The sequence below is a fragment of the Lithobates pipiens genome, unplaced genomic scaffold (assembly GCF_037356315.1).
Source record: "Lithobates pipiens isolate NorthernLeopardFrog02 unplaced genomic scaffold, aLitPip1_a1.2 Scaffold_23, whole genome shotgun sequence".
Classification (NCBI taxonomy): Eukaryota; Metazoa; Chordata; class Amphibia; order Anura; family Ranidae; genus Lithobates; species Lithobates pipiens.
The window spans coordinates 67,539,452-67,560,795 of record NW_027507785.1 but is presented as its reverse complement, the minus strand read 5'-3'; positions in this window follow the sequence as shown (position 1 = coordinate 67,560,795).

Below are 21,344 nucleotides of genomic sequence, written 5' to 3'. Positions count from 1 at the left end.
TAATTTTTTTGTTTTGCTCAGTTAAAAATAACTTTAAAAAAAAAAAGTCTTTGTTTTAAAGTTGAACTAAAAGCAGATATAAAAAGCACACGTTAATCCAGCTCTGCATTAACTCGTACACCGTTAAATATAAATTTTTAAATACAAGCAGAGTAAATACCTGGATTTGACTTGGTATTAGCCTCTTGCAGTCTACTGTACTGCAGAGCTCAGAAAGGGGGTAGGAGAAGCAGCACAATGAGCCAGGCAGGAGCATGCTAGGAGGAAAGAGTAGAGTGACAGAGAAATTAACTCATCAGAGTGCTACTTCTCCTTTCACTGTGTAGTCGGCGTGGGGAGTTGACCTTAGCAGCAGAAAAAGATCCAATGCATACCTCCCAACTTTTGGAGAGGTATGTAAGCATAGGACACACCCCCCCTGCCACACCCCCTTAAAGGAGAATTATACCAAAAAAAAAAATGAGTTAAACCCACAAGTCAGTGTTGCCAACCGCCCATAAATTTACAGGCAGCCCGTAAATTAAAGCCCTTTTTTCGGGGTGCCCGTCAATGTCCGTTACGGGCAACGGTACCCTTAAAAAAGATGGCCGCAAGTCAACCATTCAACTGTGCATGCACCATTCCGAAGCCTCCCGAGCTCGGGAAAGCTTGTACACGCTCGGCCGGCGGCGCATGTGCAGTAACGCAATGATGCCACCTGGCGCCATTTTTAAATGTACAGTATTGGCTGTGAGTGGGGGTGGTGGGGTACCTCCGACGAGAGTATAAAGCTTTAGGACGGACGGGGCAGGACGGGCCTGGGCGGCTTAAACACGGCATGGATTATGAGCTCTGCCTCCTGGTAATGACACTTTGTTTATTTATGCCTATTATGCAGCATGCCTGATGGTGATGAGTAGACTAGTACAGGATGGACAGCAGCACTTGTGCCGTCACACACACAGCCACAGCCAAGGAGGAGGAGAGGACAGGCAGGTCAGTCCTCCTGTGTCATGCCCGCAGCCTCTGTCCACCTCCTGTAGTATGTCCGCAGCCTCTCTGCACCTCCTGTAGTATGTCCGCACCCTCTGTCCACCTCCGTCCTGTAGTATGCCCGCAGCCTCTGTCCACCTCCTGTAGTATGACCGCACCCTCTGTCCACCTCCGTCCTGTAGTATGCCCGCAGCCTCTGTCCACCTCTTGTAGGTATGTCCGCAGCCTCTGTCCACCTCCATCCTGTAGTATGTCCGCAGCCTCTGTCCACCTTCCTCCTGTAGTATGACCGCAGCCTCTGTCCATCTCCTGTAGTATGTCCGCAGCCCCTGTCCACCTCCTGTAGTATGTCCGCAGCCCCTGTCCACCTCCTGTAGTATGTCCGCAGCCTCTGTCCACCTCTGTCCTGTAGTATGTCCGCAGCCTCTGTCCACCTCTGTCCTGTACTATGTCCGCAGTTTCTGTCCACCTCCATCCTGTAGTATGTCTGCAGCCTTTGTCCACCTCGTGTAGTATGTCTGCTGCCTCTGTCCACCTCGTGTAGTATGTCCGCAGCCTCTGTCCACCTCCTGTAGTATGTCCGCAGCCTCTGTCCACCTCCGTCCTGTAGTATGTCCACAGTCTCTATCCACCTCCGTCCTGTAGTATGTCCACAGCCTCTGTCCACCTCCATCCTGTAGTATGTCCGCAGCCTCTGTCCACCTCCTGTAGTATGACCGCAGCCTCTGTCCACCTCCTGTAGTATGTCCGCAGCCTCTGTCCACCTCCGTCCTGTAGTATGTCCACAGTCTCTGTCCACCTCCGTCCTGTAGTATGTCCACAGCCTCTGTCCACCTCCATCCTGTAGTATGTCCGCAGCCTCTGTCCACCTCCTGTAGTATGACCGCAGCCTCTGACCATCTCTTGTCTTTTATCATGTGTGCAGTCTCTGAGGGGATCCTAGAAAGGAGTCAAGAGTGAGAGAGCCACCGGGATGGGGATTACAGGAAGAGACAGACATGTGTTGACTGTGGAGAAGAGACTATAGAATAAAACCAGAGCCGCCAAGCTGGAACTGTCTGACTGAGCCCTGCATGGTGCACCTGAGAGGAGGTCAGTGACAGCGCCGCCAGGCCAGTCTGAGGGGGGTCACTGATGTAAGGGGAGAGTGAATACAATAATGTAAGGGGGCACTGATATAAAGTTTCCTTCCCCCCTATATTAGTAATCCATCCCCTTACCTTAGTGTATTCACTCTGCGGAAGGTGGCCTCTGGTCACCATCCTGCAGACTCTGATGTAAGAGAGAACTCTGTGCTGGCTGGGTTATAGTATCCTGACCTTTATTTAAATTGAGAAATATGTTTTTTGACTTTTGTTTAAACTTAAACACATTGCTAATAGCACTAGCTATGTGTTTATAGTTCAAATATTGATATTCCTGTAATTTAGAAATCGGATGAAAGGTTTAGCACTGGGAAACACTTTTTTAAAGATAAAAAGTGCATTTTATATACAACTATATAGATTAGACCAAAATGAGGGACAAATGAGAAGGAAAGAGGGACTTTGTTCCACATCAGAGACAGTCCCTCGAAATCCGGCACAGTCGGGAGCTATGCCAATACCCTCCTCTGCCAGGCAGGACTGTGCTGTGTGTCTGAACTGTGTAAATTCCTGGACTGGATGGACTTAAAGTGTTACCACACCCAGGACCCTGCATTCACTATATCTGGTCTCCCGCAGCACATAGAACATGGAAATGGAATAGTTTTAGTAAATATAAACTGCTAAATAGCTTTTCTCATCAGCAGTATATGGTGATTTTTTGACTTCTATCAGTGTCCAGCCAAGCATTGGTTAAAGCTTGTAGGAGGAGTTTTCTGACTGTCCTATGAGACTGCAAGACCCCTGGCCCTCTGTCTGGACAGTACTGATTGGCCCTGTACCAATCACATGCACTCTCCCAAGAAAAAAAAAAAAAACTCTTGCACAATACACACAAAACTGAGAATGTGCAGCCTGACTCCATAGATTCTGTGTTATCAGGAAATGATCAGGGGAGAGTGGAAGAACGGGGAGGATCAGAGAAGGCAGGCTCAGACAGCCTTTTTACACAATGCGGAGGATTAACCCCTTAGGTTCCACAGTGAGTATAACAAGCATGCTTTACTGCATATACAGACTGATTTTACTGTTGTGGGTTTAGTAACACTTTAAATAAACATCCTTTGGAATGTAAAACAGCTCCCGTATACAGTATGTATTTAATCTGTGCTTTTAGCTGTTTGTCCAGTTTGAAATTATTATCCACTGTAACAGCAATAAAAACGGTCTGCTATAATGTAACTATTTATAAGCTGCTCTTGAATACGAGAGTCAGCTTGTTAATAATGAATGTTGTCTGCATCATTTTACCATGCTAAACATACACCACCTATAGGTTATATACACATGGCCACATTCAATGCCTGCGTACAAAGGACTGGTGTTGAAGCATGTTTTGAGAAGGACATGCTACTGTTTAGGCCTCATGCATGCTGAGCGCTTAGTCCCGGTGCATGGGGCTCTGGAGTTCAGCCTTGGGTTGAGGGCAAAGGGGCATCATACACCCTGGCTGCTGGAAGCCTGTTAAAATCTATGGCCCCAGGCACACAGGAGGTATTTTCCTCTCCTAGATGTCTAATCCCCAAGCAGATTAGGCGCATCAAGTGCTTGGCTGTTCATTCATTCCATTGGCCAGAATATTTTTATGAACACCCAAGTGCTAAACCCACCTAGTGCTAATGTGCATTTAAAACATTTAGGTATGTCTGGCATTTTCTGTAAAAAAAAAAAAAAAACGCTTCTCCCTTGAATGCACTAGCTCAGGCTTTTTTTCTATTTTTTATTTTTTATGCCTGTAAATGCCTTTGTGTGCATTAACAGGCTAATATAGAGTCCCCCTCCACCAACTGATTTGGACCAGTGCACAAAGCAAGGTCCATAAAGATATGGATGAGCCAGTTCGTGGTGGAGGAACTTAACAGGCCTGCATAGAGTCCTGACCTCAACCTGATAGAACACCTTTGGGATGAATTAGAGCGGAGACCGCGAGCCAGGCCTTCTCCTTCAACATCAGGACTGATCTCACTAATGCGCTTCTGGAAGAATCGTCAAACATTTCCATAGACACACTCCTAAACCTTGTGGACGGCCTTCCCAGAAGAGTTGAAGCTGTTACAGCTGCAAAGGGGGGGCCAACTCAATATTGGACCCTACGGACTAAGACTGGGATGCCATTAAAGTTCATGTGCGTGTAGAGGTAGGCATCCCAATACTTTTGACAACCCATAATGCAATAGACTGAGCACACTTTTATGCTTGACATCTTTGTGTTGCAGTAATGAGTGCTAAAACACTAAGGCTATTTTCACACTGAGCGATTGGGCACTATCGTTGTTTTAGCGGCGCTATTCGGCTGCTAGCGGGGTGGTTTTAACCCCCGCTAACGGCCGAAAAAGGGGTAAAACCGCCCGCAGAGCGCAGCTGCAGCAGTGCTTTCCCGGCGGGTTTGCAGCGCTGCCCCATTGTTTTCAATGTGAAGGGGCACTTTAGGAGCGGTGAATACACTGCTCCTACAGCACTCCAAAGATGCGGCTTGCAGGACTTTTTTTACCGTCCTGCAAGCGCACCGGGGCTTTCACATTGGAGTGAATTGAGCGGCAGTTTCAGGGCGCTTTGCAGGCGCTATTTTTAGCACGTTAGCACCTGCAAAGTGCCTGAGTGTTAAAAGGGGTCTAAGTGAAGCATGAACTTTGATGCATTGACATTAATTTTGAATGGGACCTCAAAGCTCCCTGCAAATGCGCCTTACTGCACATGCATTTCAGTGCACCCCAATACACAGGTGGGAATCTTCTGTACGGGGTTGTACATTGCATTGAAAATGATGTCACTTGTCCAGTTTTTGGTGTGTTGTGATGGTATGTTTACAGCACAATGAATAGGTTGCCTTAACACAACGCATATGAGCGTACAGAATGCTGCTTGTTAACATGCATGTGTAAAGGGGGCATAGGCGTGCGTACAGGGTGTGCCAGGTGTGCCCTAATCACCCTATGTGTCACAGATTCCCCCTGTTTAGACCCCTGGTATTTCACCAAAGCCCCCTAAAAAAACTTCTAAAAATATTGAAAAAAAAAACGGTAAAAAAAAAAAATAATATAAATAATAATAATGATAAAATAAAAAAATACAGACTCAGTCCACTGCCCACTGCCCTACTGACACCAATCTGCCCTACTGACACTGCCCACTGCTCTATGGACACTGTCAGAATATACACACATGCACACACACATATGGGTTTGAGCTTTGGGGTGCACACCCTAATGCAATAGGCTTTGCACACCTCTGAAAGGGGGTGTTGGGATAAAAGAACTTCAGCTCTTCAAGTTACATACTGAGACAATTCGGAGCCTTCACCTTCACCTATGCCATGTCTGCCACCTGGCATTCCCCCTCTGGGGGTACCCATGTCCGTCTTCTCCCCCTCAGCCCCCGTGCCATAGTCTGGCTGCTGCCATCCATTTGGAGGTTCAGCGATGGAAACGAAACTCGGGTTTCGTTCATTGGTAAGTATTGGGCCATTCGCTCTGGCCCATTTTGCAATTGTTCTTACATTTACCACTGTGACCCATCTTTTTGTCTATTTAGATACATCTTATCCGCATCCACCCCTGATGAGCGTGAGCGTGCAATAATCTGGCGAAACGCGCGTCAGGTTTTCTGATGCGTGCATTTGTATATACTGCATTGTATAATGTTTGTATCAACTTTATTTATTCTCTTCATTATGCGCAAATTCATTGGCTGAGAGAATATGCTGTATTATCCATGTATGTACATTCATTTTAATAAACATTTATACTGCTATTACTCTTGTTACTCAGCGGCTAACTGTGACCACCTCATTTTAAAGTCCTAAGGCGACTCCCTCTTTTTCAGCGTGCGGGTGGGCACTGAAACAACTGAGGAGCAGCTGCACGGAATTTTAGAGGTAACAGTGGTTGTTAAATGTGCCTGAAAGCACTTTTTTTTCTGTTTTGAGTGGAATTTTTGTGGGCACAGCTGGGACGATCTTCCAATATTTTCCCGGCATTCTTTTCAATGCACCGGTTACTTTAACCTCAATGTAGATTTCATGCTGTTTGAAGTGTCATACCACTGCAGATTATTTATTTTACTCAATCACACAGTGCTGACACATCCCACGGCACTGTAGACGCAGGACCATTCGGATCTGTCTCCCATCCCTAAAAAGGAGCTTACGCTCTACAATCCACAGTATTACACTCAAAAACAGACAGTAGGGCCCCCTGAATCCCCGCTACATTTCTGGGTTGTGGGAGGAAACAGGAGCAGCTGGAGTAAACCCACACAGCAAGAGCATACAAACTCCATGCAGATAGTGAGCCTTGTTGGAATCAAGCCCAGGATCTCAGCGTTGTAAGGCAAGCGTGCGAAGCGCATTAAATATTCAGAAAGGTTCCTCTGCTTATCTGTTCCCTTGCAGACAGCAGGGCAATATAACCTATGCCTGTTTTACAGTTGCAAGATTAATATGAATTGGCCTGTAAAATGCTGTGCCTATTCTTTTCCCTCAATGCCAAACAGGTGGGGGAGATAGAGAAGAGACAGAGCGTTCAGAGAGACCAGATAAACCCGACCACAAATGTGCTATTGTGGTCAAACTTGAAAGAGACTTTTTTCCATGACCTACAGAGCAACCAGCACGGTGACCACAGCTAAGCAGGGCCGCCATCAGAAATTTTTAAGCCCCTTACACAGACCACCAATATTCCCCAGGGCTTGCCTATGGACCGTCCTACCCATTCCACACACTGGCCACCTCACCTGTACGCACTCAGCCCCCCCCCCCTCAATCCTGTATATATGTCAGCCCCCCTCACACATACACCTGTATATGTCAGCCCCCCCCCCCCCCCCACACACACACACCTGTATATATATCAGCCCCCCTCACCGACACACCTGTATATATGTCAGCCCCCCCCCACACATACCTGTATATATGTCAGCCCCCCACACACATACCTGTATATATGTCAGCCCCCCCACACACACACCTGTATATATGTCAGCCCCCCCCACACACACACCTGTATATATGTCAGACACACACACACACACACACCTGTATATATGTCAGACACACACACACACACACACACACACACACACACACACACACACACACACACACACACCTGTATATATGTCAGCCCCCCTCTCACACACCTGTATATATGTAAGCCCCCCACACACACACCTGTATATATGTCAGCACCCCCACACACACACACACTTGTATATATGTCAGCACCTTACACACACACACCTGTATATATGTCAGCGCCCCCACACACACATCTGTATATATGTCTGCGCCACCCCTCACACACACCTGTATATATATCAGCCCCCCCACACACACACACCTGTATATATGTCAGCCCCCCTCACACACACACACACACACCTGTATATATGTCAGCCCCCCTCACTGACACACCTGTATATATGTCAGCCCCCCTCACACACACACACCTGTATATATGTCAGCCCCCCCCCCACACACACACACACACACACACACACACACACACACACACACACACACACACACACACACACACACACACACACACACACACCCTGTATATATGTAAGCCCCCCCCCACACACACACCTGCATATATGTCAGCCCCCCTCACACACACTTGTATCTATGTCAGCCCCCCTCTCACATACCTGTATATATGTCAGTGCCCCCCCCCCACACACACCTGTATATATGTCAGTGCCCCCACACACCCACATCTGTATATATGTCTGCGCCACCCCACCCACATATATGCACACACCTGTATATATGTCAGCTCCCCCCTCACACACACCTGTATATATATATCAGCCCCCCCACACACACACCTGTATATATGTAAGCCCCCCCCCCCACACACACACCTTTATACATGTCAGCACCCCCAAACACACACACCTGTATATATGTCAGCCCCCCACACACACACACACCTGTATATATGTCAGCCCCCCCGCACACACACCTGTATATATGTCAGCCCCCACACACACACACCTGTATATATGTCAGCCCCCCCCACACACACACACCTGTATATATGTCAGCCCCCCCACACACACACGCCTGTATATATGTCAGCCCCCCCACACATACCTGTATATATGTCAGCCCCCCCACACACACACCTGTATATATGTCAGCCCCCCCCCCCCCACACACACACTTGTACACACACACACACACACACACACACACACACACACACACACACCTGTATATATGTCAGCACCCCCACACACACACACACACTTGTATATATGTCAGCACCTCACACACACACCTGTATATATGTCAGCGCCCCCACACACACATCTGTATATATGTCTGCGCCACCCCACCCCCACATACACCTGTATATATGTCAGTTCCCCCCCTCACACACACCTGTATATATATCAGCCCCCCCACACACACACACCTGTATATATGTCAGCCCCCCTCACACACACACCTGTATATATGTCAGCCCCCACACACACACACCTGTATATATGTCAGCTCCCCCCCTCACACACACCTGTATATATATCAGCCCCCCCCCCCACACACACCTGCATATATGTCAGCCCCCCTCACACACACACACATACACACTTGTATCTATGTCAGCCCCCCTCTCACATACCTGTATATATGTCAGCTCCCCCCCTCACACACACCTGTATATATGTCAGCCCCCCTCACACACACACACCTGTATATATGTCAGCCCCCCTCACTGACACACCTGTATATATGTCAGCCCCCCCCCCCCCACACACACACACACCTGTATATATGTCAGCCCCCCTCACACACACACACACACACACCTGTATATATGTCAGCCCCCCCCCACACACACCTGCATATATGTCAGCGCCCCTCACACACACACACACACACTTGTATCTATGTCAGCCCCCCTCTCACATACCTGTATATATGTCAGCGCCCCCACACACCCACATCTGTATATATGTCTGCGCCACCCCACCCACATATACGCACACACCTGTATATATGTCAGCTCCCCCCTCACACACACCTGTATATATGTAAGCCCCCCCCCCACACACACCTTTATACATGTCAGCACCCCCAAACACACACACCTGTATATATGTCAGCCCCCCCCACACACACACACCTGTATATATGTCAGCCCCCCCGCACACACACCTGTATATATGTCAGCCCCACACACACACACACACACACACACACACACACACACACACACACACCTGTATATATGTCAGCCCCCCACACACACACCTGTATATATGTCAGCCCCCCCACACACACACACCTGTATATATGTCAGCCCCCCACACACACCTGTATATATGTCAGCCCCCCCCCCCCACACACACACCTGTATATATGTCAGCCCCCACACACACACATCTGTATATATGTCAGCGCCCCCCCCCCCCCCACACACACACACCTGTATATATGTCAGCGCCCCCCCCCCACACACACACACACACACACACCTGTATATATGTCAGCACACACACACACACACACACACACACACACACACACACACACACACACACACACACACACACACACCCTGTATATATGTCAGATCCACATGCCCATATCTGGGTTGGGTTCAAGTGGTCAGAACCTTTCTGGTTAGTCTGAGAAGAAAACCTGGAAAGGAGAGGTGGAGAGAATGGTGACTGGACAAGTCTCAATCTCAATACTTCTCCCAAGAATCCTTGGCTAGCAATCTCACCAGATACCATTTAAAATGACCAAATTAGGAGGCTGTCATTTTATGTCTATCAGTACATTAACCTTCCTGGTGGTATTCCTGAGTGTGGTTCAGGGTTACATTTTAGTACCATTAGCGGTAAAAGGAAAAGCGAGTGGGCATGCACGCTAACTATACTGACATATTTTCTAGAAAAGCAGCCAGCACAAAGTTCGAGGAAGGTTTTCCAGCATTCCCAATGACAATCTCACAATTGACTTCTGTCTAACAGACAGGGCTACACACCAATCCAAATTCGGCTGGTCACTGCTAAACTGGCTGAATTTTGATCCATGTATACCAAGCTTACAATGGTTGTAAACCCTTACATAGACCCAGTAAAGTGACTGAGCTCAGGGTATACACAGAGATGAAACAAGTCCTCCTAGATAAGTTGCACCTGTGGATTTCCAGTCTTCTCTTCTCTACAACTCTTCAAAGTTCAGAATTTTTTAAAGCTGGTCTGAGCTGTCAGAAAAAAGGGTGTGCGAAAAGCTGAAATTACACACTGCAGAGCTTAGTGAGGAGAGCTGACAGTTGATTGGAGCGGAAGGGAGGGAAGGGACACCCCCCCCCCCCCCCAATCACACAGCATCACAGCGGAGGCTGTCAATCACAGGCTGTGTGCTGGAGATCCCTCCCCGTCACCTTTTTTCACTTGGTGTCAGGAAAACTTGTCAGAAGTGATAGCAGAGGACCAGGGCAGCAGACAGAAATTACACTCAGAGCTCTGAATTGTGGCAAGTACATACTATAGAGGGAAATGCTTTTCTGCAGGCCCGGACTGGCCATAGGGCAGACCGGGCATTTGCCTGGTGGGCCGCCCGCTCCACAGCCTGTTGATGATCAGGCCGCACAGCGGGAGGTAAGCGGCGACCGCGGCCTGGACAGGGTTAACACAGGCCGCGGCCTGTGCCTTCTTCAGCGGAACTAGCGGCTGCATGGGCTGAGCTGTGTGTCTCTCACACACAGCTCAGCCTCAAGGCCGCGCTGACAGATCCGCTCTCGGCCCCTACGGACTACTGTTCCTCCTCCTCCAGCCATAGCTGTCCCTCTGCGCAGTGGAGGGGGGGGGGGGGGTGTGTAAGCTGTGGGCCGCTGTCAGGATGACCCCCCCCCTCTCTCATGTCGGGCTTGTTTGCAGCATGAGAGCTTCCTACTTGTTCTTCTCTCCTGATTGGCCACAGCAGAGGGCCAATCAGAAAAAAATAATGGGGCATCTTGGGAAATGTAGTAGACATAAGAGGCCCAATTGATCTCAGCAGGGAGACGGCTACATTAGCTAGCATGCACTCTGCTGGGGGGGGGGGGCAGAAAACCTGGAATCAAGCAGTCACTACAGGAGACATGTAAAAAGAGGACTGTGCTGAGGAACTAATAGCCCCAGCACCACCAGATAAAGCCACGCTGTACCCACCCCACCAGATAGAGCCACGCTGTACTCACCCCACCAGATAGAGCAACACTGTACCCGCACCACCAGATAGAGTCACGCTGTACCCGCACCACCAGAGAGAGCCACGCTTTACCCACAACACCAGATAGAGCCAGGCTGTACCCGCACCACCAGATAGAGCCAGGCTGTACCAGCACCACCAGATACAGCCACGCTGTACCTGCACCACCAGAGAGAGCCACGCTGTACCCGCACCACCAGAGAGAGCCACGCTGTACCCGCACCACCAGATAGAGCCACGCTGTACCAGCACCACCAGATAGAGCCACGCTGTACCAGCACCACCAGATAGAGCCACGCTGTACCAGCACCACCAGATAGAGCCACGCTGTACCAGCACCACCAGATAGAGCCACGCTGTACCAGCACCACCAGATAGAGCCACGCTTTACCAGCACCACCAGATAGAGCCACGCTTTACCAGCACCACCAGATAGAGCCACGCTTTACCAGCACCACCAGATAGAGCCACGCTTTACCAGCACCACCAGATAGAGCCACGCTGTGCCCGCATCACCAGATAGAGCCACGCTGTGCCCGCATCACCAGATAGAGCCACGCTGTGCCCGCATCACCAGATAGAGCCACGCTGTACCCGCACCACCAGAGAGAGCCACGCTGTACCCGCATTACCAGAGAGAGCCACGCTGTACCCGCACCACCAGAGAGAGCCATGCTGTACCTGCACTACAAGAGAGAGACACCCTGTACCCGCACCACCAGAGAGAGAGAGCGCCACACTGTACTTGCACCACCAGAGAGCCATGGGAGCCACGCTGTACCCCCACCACCAGAGGGCCACACTGTACCCACACCACCAGAGAGCTATGAGAGCCACGCTGTACCCGCACCACCAGAGAGCCACGAGAGCCACGCTGTACCCACACCACCAGAGAGCCACGCAGTACCCGAGCCACGCTGTACCGCAACACCAAAAAGAGAGCGCCATGTTGTCCAGGACCACCAAAGAGAGCAGGTCAGTGTCACTGGGCAGCATGGGCACAATAGGAGACAGACAGTACTAGCATTGTATTGCCACAATAGGACAGGGACACTGTGATATAAAGGGGACTGCACTGTAATCATTACAGTGCTCTTTTACAGTGCAGTCCCCTTTATATCACAGTGCCACCCCCGCGAATGTCTACCGACATTCCCCCCCCCCCCCCGGTCCCTGGAAAAGTTGGCTGCTCATTCTAAAATGCCCGGGCCTATTTTTTGTCCCAGTCCGGGCCTGCTTTCCTGGTTGAGGTTTACAACCACTTTAACCCCAAAGCCCTCTGGAACTCGCTACATATAGCCCCACGCTACAGAGGTCCATACACCGCACACTGCAATACATAACCCTGGAGTAAGTATCCATCATAATGTTTGCAATGGCAAGTTCTTATTGGTCAGCTCAGCCACGTGACAGTGATGACCAATGAGATTCACATTTGAGGATTCTTCTTCTTCCAGTTAAAAAAAAAAAGCACTTCTCACTGGTCAGCGAGATCACGTGCTTTGCCTGCCATACAGGCTAATGAAACACACCGCCAAGTAAAGCAGAACCAACGCAGCTTCTGATTCCACTTCCACACTGCACCATTGAGGTTAATTGGAATCTCTTGAACTTCCTTTGATGTACACTTGAAATGCACATCAAACGCAAGAAAACAACGCCCACCCACGCAAGCCCTTTGTAATGGTTGTGACCGAATCCTATTCTGCTAGCTGTGACAGATTTGGTTAAATGATTGTTTATTTTTTCTTTTGGTATGGTTACAGTTATAGCAATGCAGGCTAATGCACCATAGACAACGTTCACTACTATGCCTGTTAGGTGATCAGGTGCACAAATGTTCAATATGGCTTGGATTGGAAGCTGGGTCATGCACAATCCAAGCTAATGTACAACTGAAGCTAAGTCACCAGTATATTCAAATAATTATAACAAGAGCTGTTCAAATACAAAGCAGGATATTGTTTAAAAACATGGCGCTACTGAAACTGCTAAATAAAACGAGTTAATACTTTAAGCTGCTTTCCTGTCAATGGAAGAGCAGCCGATACGCATTCCACTACCTTTGCAAACTAGTACTGAGCATTTAGGGGTTGATTTACTAAAACTGGAGAGTGTAAAATCTGGTGCAGCTGTGCATAGAAACCAATCAGCTTCCACACACTTAACCCCCACACTGCCACCTAGTAGTGGTTAACCCCTTCACTGCCAATGTCATTTATATAGGAATCGGTGCATTTTTATAGCACTGATTGCTGTATAAATGACAATGGTCCCAAAAATGTGTCAAAAATGTCCGATGTGTCCGCCATAATGTCGCAGTCACGATAAAAATCGTTGACCGCCGCCATTTAAAAAAATAAATAGTTTCAATAAAAATGCCATAAAACGATCCCCTATTTTGTAAACGCTATAACCTTTGCGCAAACCACTGAATGATGGCTTATTGTGGGTTTTTTGTTTACTAAAAATATGTAGAAGAATAAGTATCGGCCTAAACTGAGGAAAAAAATAGTTTTTTTATATATTTTTGGGGGATATTTATTATATCAAAATGTAAAAAAATTGTTTTGTTTTTTCAAAAAAATTGTCGCTCTTTTTTTGTTTATAGCGCAAAAAATAAATCAAATATCACCAAAAGACAGCTCTATTTGTGGGAAAAAAAAAGGACAGCAATTTTGTTTGGGAGTCACGTCGCACAACCGCGCAATTGTCAGTTAAAGGGACGCATCAAATGCAAAAAGTGCTCTGCTCAGGAAGGGGGTAAATTCTTCTGGGGCTAAAGTGGTTAAAGACAGTATTACACTATATTGCCTCTCTGTGGCTCGTTTATGGGGGAGCCAATTTTCACAGATCTAAAGATAAGGAGCGTTGGATTTACACTTCAGAGTTTTATGCCCCATACACACGATCGGAAAAAGACCGATGATAGCTTTTGGTCAGAAAATGCAATCGTGTGTATGCTCCATTGGAGTTTTGCTGGTGGAATTTCGGCCAGCAAAAGATTGAGAGCATGTTCTCAATTTTTCGGTCAGAAAAAAATTCCTATCCGAAAATGTGCTTGTGTGTATGGCATTCTGACGTGCAAAAACTCACGCATACTGTCTATTGGCTACTGGGTATTGAACTTCCTTTTTCTAGTCCTGTCGTACGTGTTGTACGTCACCGCGTTCTTGACGGTCGGAATTTGGTGTGACCGCATGCATGCAAGACAGCTTGAGCGAAATCCTGTCGGAAATCCGTTGGGAAAACCATCAGAGCTTTTTCCGACCAAAAATCCGATCGTGTGTACGCGGCATTATACTTTGAGGAACTATCCTTTTTGAGGAATTACCATTCGCCATCCATGATTCAATGAATTTCGATCTATATTGGAAACGGTCATGTGTGAACAGGAAGGAGCCATCCCCAAACTGTTTCCACAAAGTTGGGAACATAAAATTGTCCAAAATTTATTGGTATGCTGATGCCTTAAGAGTTTCCTTCACTGGAACTAAGAGGCCAAGCCCAACCCCTGAAAAAACAACCCCCACACCATAATCCCCCCTCCACCAAAGGATTTGGACCAGTGCACAAAGCAAGGTCCATAAAGATGTGGATGAGCGAGTTTGGGGTGGAGGAACTTGACTGGCCTGCCCAGAGTCCTGACCTCAACCCGATAGAACACCTTTGGGATGAATTGGAGTGCAGACTTTGAGCCAGGCCTTCTTGTCCAACATCAGTGCCTGACCTCACAAATGCTTTTCTGGAAGAAGTCAAACATTCCCATAGACACACTCCTAAACCTTGTGGACAGCCTTCCCAGAAAAGTTGAAGCTGTTATAGCTGCAAAGGGTGGGCCAACTCAATATTGAACCCTACGGATTAAGACTGGGATGCCATTAAAGTTCATGTGCGTGTAAAGGCAGGCGTCCCTATATTTTTGGCAATATAGTTTATATGCAAACCCAATTAGAAGATGTCATAGAAGCTTTAACAAGTGAATGTCATTGTAAATGTCATTTTTAAATGAGTTTAAAATCTTCCGCTTTTTATTTAAAAAAACACCTGATCATGAAGATTCCTTTTTAAGGCTTTTCCTTGCTCTGGGATGACAACACTCAGTCCCTGTCTCCTAGTTATGCTCCTTTGTTGTCAACCTGTCACTTAGGAACAGCTGTTGTCACTATCAGGAACCCCACCCTGCATGTAATCATTGCTAGAATGACAGTACACAGGAAGAGGCTGCTGGAATAACAGGAAATGCAGAGACTATGAAGAAAATTTGAAAAGTCTTTTAGTAAAAAGTGTAGCTAAAATGTAATTAAAATGCAAAAAATTGTTACAGGCCAAACAACTATGGCCAATCTTCTGGAGTACACTGCTTCTGTTTCAACAGATCAGATTAGCTGGAGCCAGATATCTGCTCCACTCAGAAACAGAACCAACATGTTACGATACAACCCTATATAAATATTAAGGTATTGTTGTCCCATCAAAAGGAATAGAAAAAAAGGCAAAACATGTGGGGGGGGGGGGTTGTTTTTCATTGGGATACAAAGTAGGTTAGTGAAGTCCACCACAGCCCCAAATCCACCCATCCTAGCAAATATTGTTTAATAAGGGGGTTGCATATAGCTAATCCACTTGTTCCAAATCTGCTTAAACCATGTAGGAGACGTTGATCATTATGCACGAAAATTTGCATTTCATCAACGTTGAATCCGCTACTGGGCTCTTCCAAGCAGTGGCAAATGGCAATGGCAATTTTAGCCTCTAGGAACATAAAAATATATCAATGACTGTGTAGATCTGGGAAGCAAGAGCAAGGAGGAGCCAGGGTACATTTTCAACAAATGATCAGGAGCTAGGTACCAGCAAGAAAGTACATTATAGACATCCTTCGCAATGGAGGCGTTCATAATACCTTCTCATAGACCAGTCCTCCTTGTCTATCTCTGATCCTATTTCCCATTCCCAAGCAAGCATGTATGGGAGTTCGGAGTAGACAGCTCCATTGACCAGAGAGATAAGTAGAAGCATACAGGAAACAAGAGGAACATCTAAATACTTTTTTGATCAAAATGTAACCCAAGACCCAACAATATATAAGAATATCCCCTACAGTCTCATAAAGGTCTAATATTTTGTCTTCCGCAGGCATCCTGTGACCTCTCTGGCCAGGAAATGGCTGACCTTCTTCCAATAGTTTTATATATATATATATATATATATATATATATATATATATATATATATATATATATATATATATATATATATATATTTATATATATATATATATATATATATATATAAATTAGGGCTGTTACTGATTTTAAAAAAAATTGATTAATCGAACATGAAAATTTTAATCGATTAATTTTCGATTAATTTTAACGCACATACAGATCCAACTACTTTTATCTGATCTCCTTGCATTGCAACTCTGCATTAGTCAGTGGTAAATGTGGTATACACTATATACAATCACCCGACACTAGCTAAGTTTCCTCAATCCATGACATAACTTCACAGTTCACACAAATACGTTTTAAATTCAAACTGTAGCACTGACGTGAGTCATTTTTCTTCCACAGTAGCATGACAATCCCTCCACCTCCGGTCTAACTAATCACTCTCACCTTTTGGCATGGACCCCTGTGCATACAGGTGGTCATGCAAGCGGGTATCAAAAGGGTTAATACTGTCTATAAACTTCTCTCACGTCGCCTTAGATCTCAGCAAGGATGCCAGGTCACGGGTAGAAAGAAAAGATCTAAGTGCTCACCGCTTAAGTAAGATTTAATTTTTGTGTTCTAACACAAACTACTCACATCAAGATGATAAAAACACAGCATGTAAAGCCGACAATCGTGTTAGTTCTGTAGTGCAGCAGCGGGTGACGTCATGCGTAGCTCATCCCCGTATGTGTTATGTTCAATTGGAACTTCAACGTCACCAGACTTCTCCCCCCCCTTCCCTTCGTTAGCAGAAGGAGGCACTTGGGGAAGGGGGGAGGAGTCCAGTGACGTTGATGTCTGTGACGTCACCGGATCTCCGACGGAACTCCCTGAAGACCCGGAAGGCGGCGGAGAGGTGACTACCGATCAAAAGAATTTTGATCAATCAAAAAAATTTACGATTAATCGAGGAATTAATCTTCAATTTCCACAGCCCTAAAATATATATATATATATATATATATATATATATATATATATATATATATATATATATATATACACACACACACACACACACAAAGTAAGAATATCCTATATATAGCAGGGGTCTAAAAACTTTCTAAACAAAGGGCCAGTTTACTGTCTTTCAAACTTCAGGGGTGCCAGTGGAAGTAAAACATGTCCCGGCATCAGTGGAGTAAACAATGCCCAATCTTTGGTGTCAGTGAGAAGGATTGTATCCCATCGTTGTTTTCACTGGGTGGGAAGAATCATGGCCCATCGTTGGTATCACTGGGAGGAACAGTGCCCAATCATTGGTGTCATTGGAGGGAACTGTGACCCATTGTTGGTGTTATTGGGAGACACTGTGCCCCATTGTTGGTGTCAATGGGGGGAATTATGCCACATTATCAGTGTCAGGGGATGAAATATTGCCTCATGGGCTGGATAAAAGCAAGCGAAGGGCCACAGTTTGGAGACCACTGTTCTATAGTCTCATATAGTAATGAAGAAAGGCCTACTTCTTGTTTTGTGTAGGCATCATATGACCTTTCTGGTCAGTAGATTATTATTATTATACAGGATTTATATAGTGCCAACTGTTTGTGCATCGCTTTACAACATGAGGGCAGACAGAACACTTACAATACAATTCAATACTGGAGGAATCAATGGGTCCTGCTTGTTAGAGCTTACAATCTAGAAAATGGCTGACCTTCTACAAATGGTTTGTTAAAGTGGAAGTAAACCCATCGATTTAAACAGTTAAAAAAAAAAAAGGCATGCTGGGAATGCTAACTGCATATTGGCTGTGCTCTCAGCCAAACTATCAAACCATCCAATGGCTGGTGTCATAACGAATCACATGTGCAGCACTATAGCCATTGAAGATTAAACAGAGGAAAAGATGGCAGCTTCCTTGGCTGAAAACGATAGGGGAGTTTACTTCCACTTTAAATATAATAATAATAATATAATAATATCCCCTATAGTCTTGTACGGATATGGTGAAAGGTATACTGCTTATATTCTGTAGGGATCATGTGACCTCTCTGGCCAGTAGATGACTGCCCTTCTATCAATAATTAATTATATATAAGAATATCCCCTATAGTCTCAAAAGGTTATGGTGAGAGGCGTACTGATTATTTTCTGAAGGCATCCTGTGACCTCAATGGTCAGTAGATGGCTGACATTCAACCAATGGTTGGTTATATATAAGAATATCCCCTAAAGTCTCATACGGCTTGTTTTCTGTAGACATCCTGAGAAATCTCTGGTCAGTAGATGGCTGACCTTCTACCAATGGTTGGGTATATATAAGAAAATACTCTATAGTCTCATACGATACTGGAGAAAGGTCAATGGCTTGCTTTCTGTAGGCATCCTGTGAAATCTCAGAAGATGGTCAGTAGATGGCTGGCCTTCTACTAATGGTTCATATCTCTAAAATAAATTTTACCCAACAACAGACAAAACAGACTGCTGCTTGAAACTGCATTTCCCTATGAATTAATTGACAGTGCTATATCCCTCCTTAGCACGGGAGGTGTTAAGTCTCCTTCCAGACTGTTAATAACACAGTATCACCACTGATTGGGTGGTGAGAAGGAGTCTAAAAATGTGCACAAAACAAAACTGGGTCTTGGCAAACGACTTTTTCAGCATCTGCATGGGGAGATCAGAAATAGAAAAGCATTCCAGCTATAGCTGTGCAAAAAATATATAGGTTACACCTGATCTGTCTACTACAGTTTCATTCCCAAGCTGTTTACCTCGTTCTTCGGAAGGGAGCTGTAATTAAACACCATCAATGAGCTGTCATACCAGTTCAGTGGTGTGAAATTTGTAAAATTGATTGGGACTGTTCTCTGTCTTGCTCTATATATGGATACAAACACATTATATAAAAATATGTGCCCAAAAGTAAGAAAAAGAAAGATAATCAAGCATTCTCCAATAAGATAGAAAAAAAAATCACCATGCAATATAATTATTAATCTTTAAAAAATATTCAATGTATTTTACAGACCTCTGGCAATGATATCTGAATCAATCTTGATATGAGCCTCTTGTAATGCCCTGCACATCAGCAGTCAGACTTGGAGAGGAAGAAACAGCCTTCTGAACCTATCAGGGCCCTATTGTTATGCATAATGATGTTAATCTAACAAAGTGATCATGCTTAAAGGAGGGGAAAGCAGAGGGATCTGCTGCTGTTTGGCTCTTTAGTTGCATTCTTAAAGAGGGATTCCGCCCAAAAAAAAAAAAATTAAAAGCCAGCAGCTATAAATACTACAGCTGCTGACTTTTAATAAATGGACACTCACCTGTCCCGGGTTCCAGCGATGCCGGCAGCCGAGGCCGATCGACCGCTCGTGCCTCGGCTGCTGCTGCCGCCATTCTAGGTGAGGGAATCAGGAAGTGAAGCGAATCGGCTTCACTTCCCGGTTCCCTACTGCGCATGCGCGAGCCGCACCGCGCAATGGGAAATCTCCGCGCTGTCACTGGGACCCATGTGTGTCCCAGCAGACAGCGCAGCAGGGCAGGAAATGGCGTAGACTCCCGTGGGAGTCTATGCCCGGAAGTGGGTGAAAATACCTGTCTTTGACAGGTATCTCCACCCCCCTCCCCCCTGAAAGGTGTCAATTGTCACACCGGAGGGGGGGGGGGGGGGGTTCCGATCAGCGGAGGTTCCACTTTAGGGTGGAATCCCGCTTTAAAGTGTAAGTAAACCCCCCTAACGTTTTCAGCCAAGGAATCTGTCATCTTTGCCTCTGTTTAATCTACAACTGCCATGATGTTGCACATGTGATCAGTTATGACACCAGCCATTGGATGGTTCGGTTAAAAGCACAACCAATGGGAGTGTTACATTTCCGGCACATGCCGGAAATGAAACTATTTTATGCATGGGTTTACTACCGCTTTAAGTGGGTCTATTAAAGTTGGAGAACAATAAAAACACAACTCAACTGTCTTGTTTTGCTACACATGTAAACAGGGCCTTAGGCAACAAAGGATATGATTGTCTCCTTTCCCCAATTTCCCATTGGCCTGCGCTCACATTGTGCTGGAACTGAACATGCTTATGTCATCTCCTCTACCAGCCATACCACACAGATGTGTATTGTGTCCAACTAAACTGTGCCCAAGCCCACCTTTTCATGCAGGCCAGGGCATGGTATGCTCAACTATGCCCAAGCATACCTCTTTATGCAGGCCAGGGCATGGTATTCTCAACTGTGCCCAAGCCCACCTCTTCATGCAGGCCAGGGCATGGAATTCTCAACTGTGCCCAAGCCCACCTCTTCATGCAGGCCAGGGCTAGGTATGCTCAACTGTACCCAAGGCCACCTCTTCATGCAAGCCAGGGTATTGGCTTCTTAACTGTGCCCAAGCCCACCTATTTTTGCAGGCCAGGGCATGATATTCTCAACTGTGCCCAAGCGCACCTATTTTTGCAGGCCAGGGCATGATATTCTCAACTGTGCCCAAGCGTACCTCTTCACGCAGGCCAGGGCATGGTATTCTCAACTGTGCCCAAGCTCAACTCTTCATGCAGATCAGGGCAAGGTATGCTCAACTGTGCCCAAGCCCACCTCTTCATGCAGACCAGGGCATGGTATGTTCAGCTGTGCCCAAGCCCACCTCTTCATGCAGGTCAGGGAATGGCATGTTCATCTGTGCCCCAGCCCGCCTCTTTATGCAGGCCGGGGCATGGTATGCTCTACTGTGCCCAAGCATGGTGAGTCAGCATAACAGTCAACCAAACTGGACAATGTGATTGAGCACAGAGCACCTAATGTGAGTATTTCCTAACAGAGATGACTGGACCACTAGGTTTGT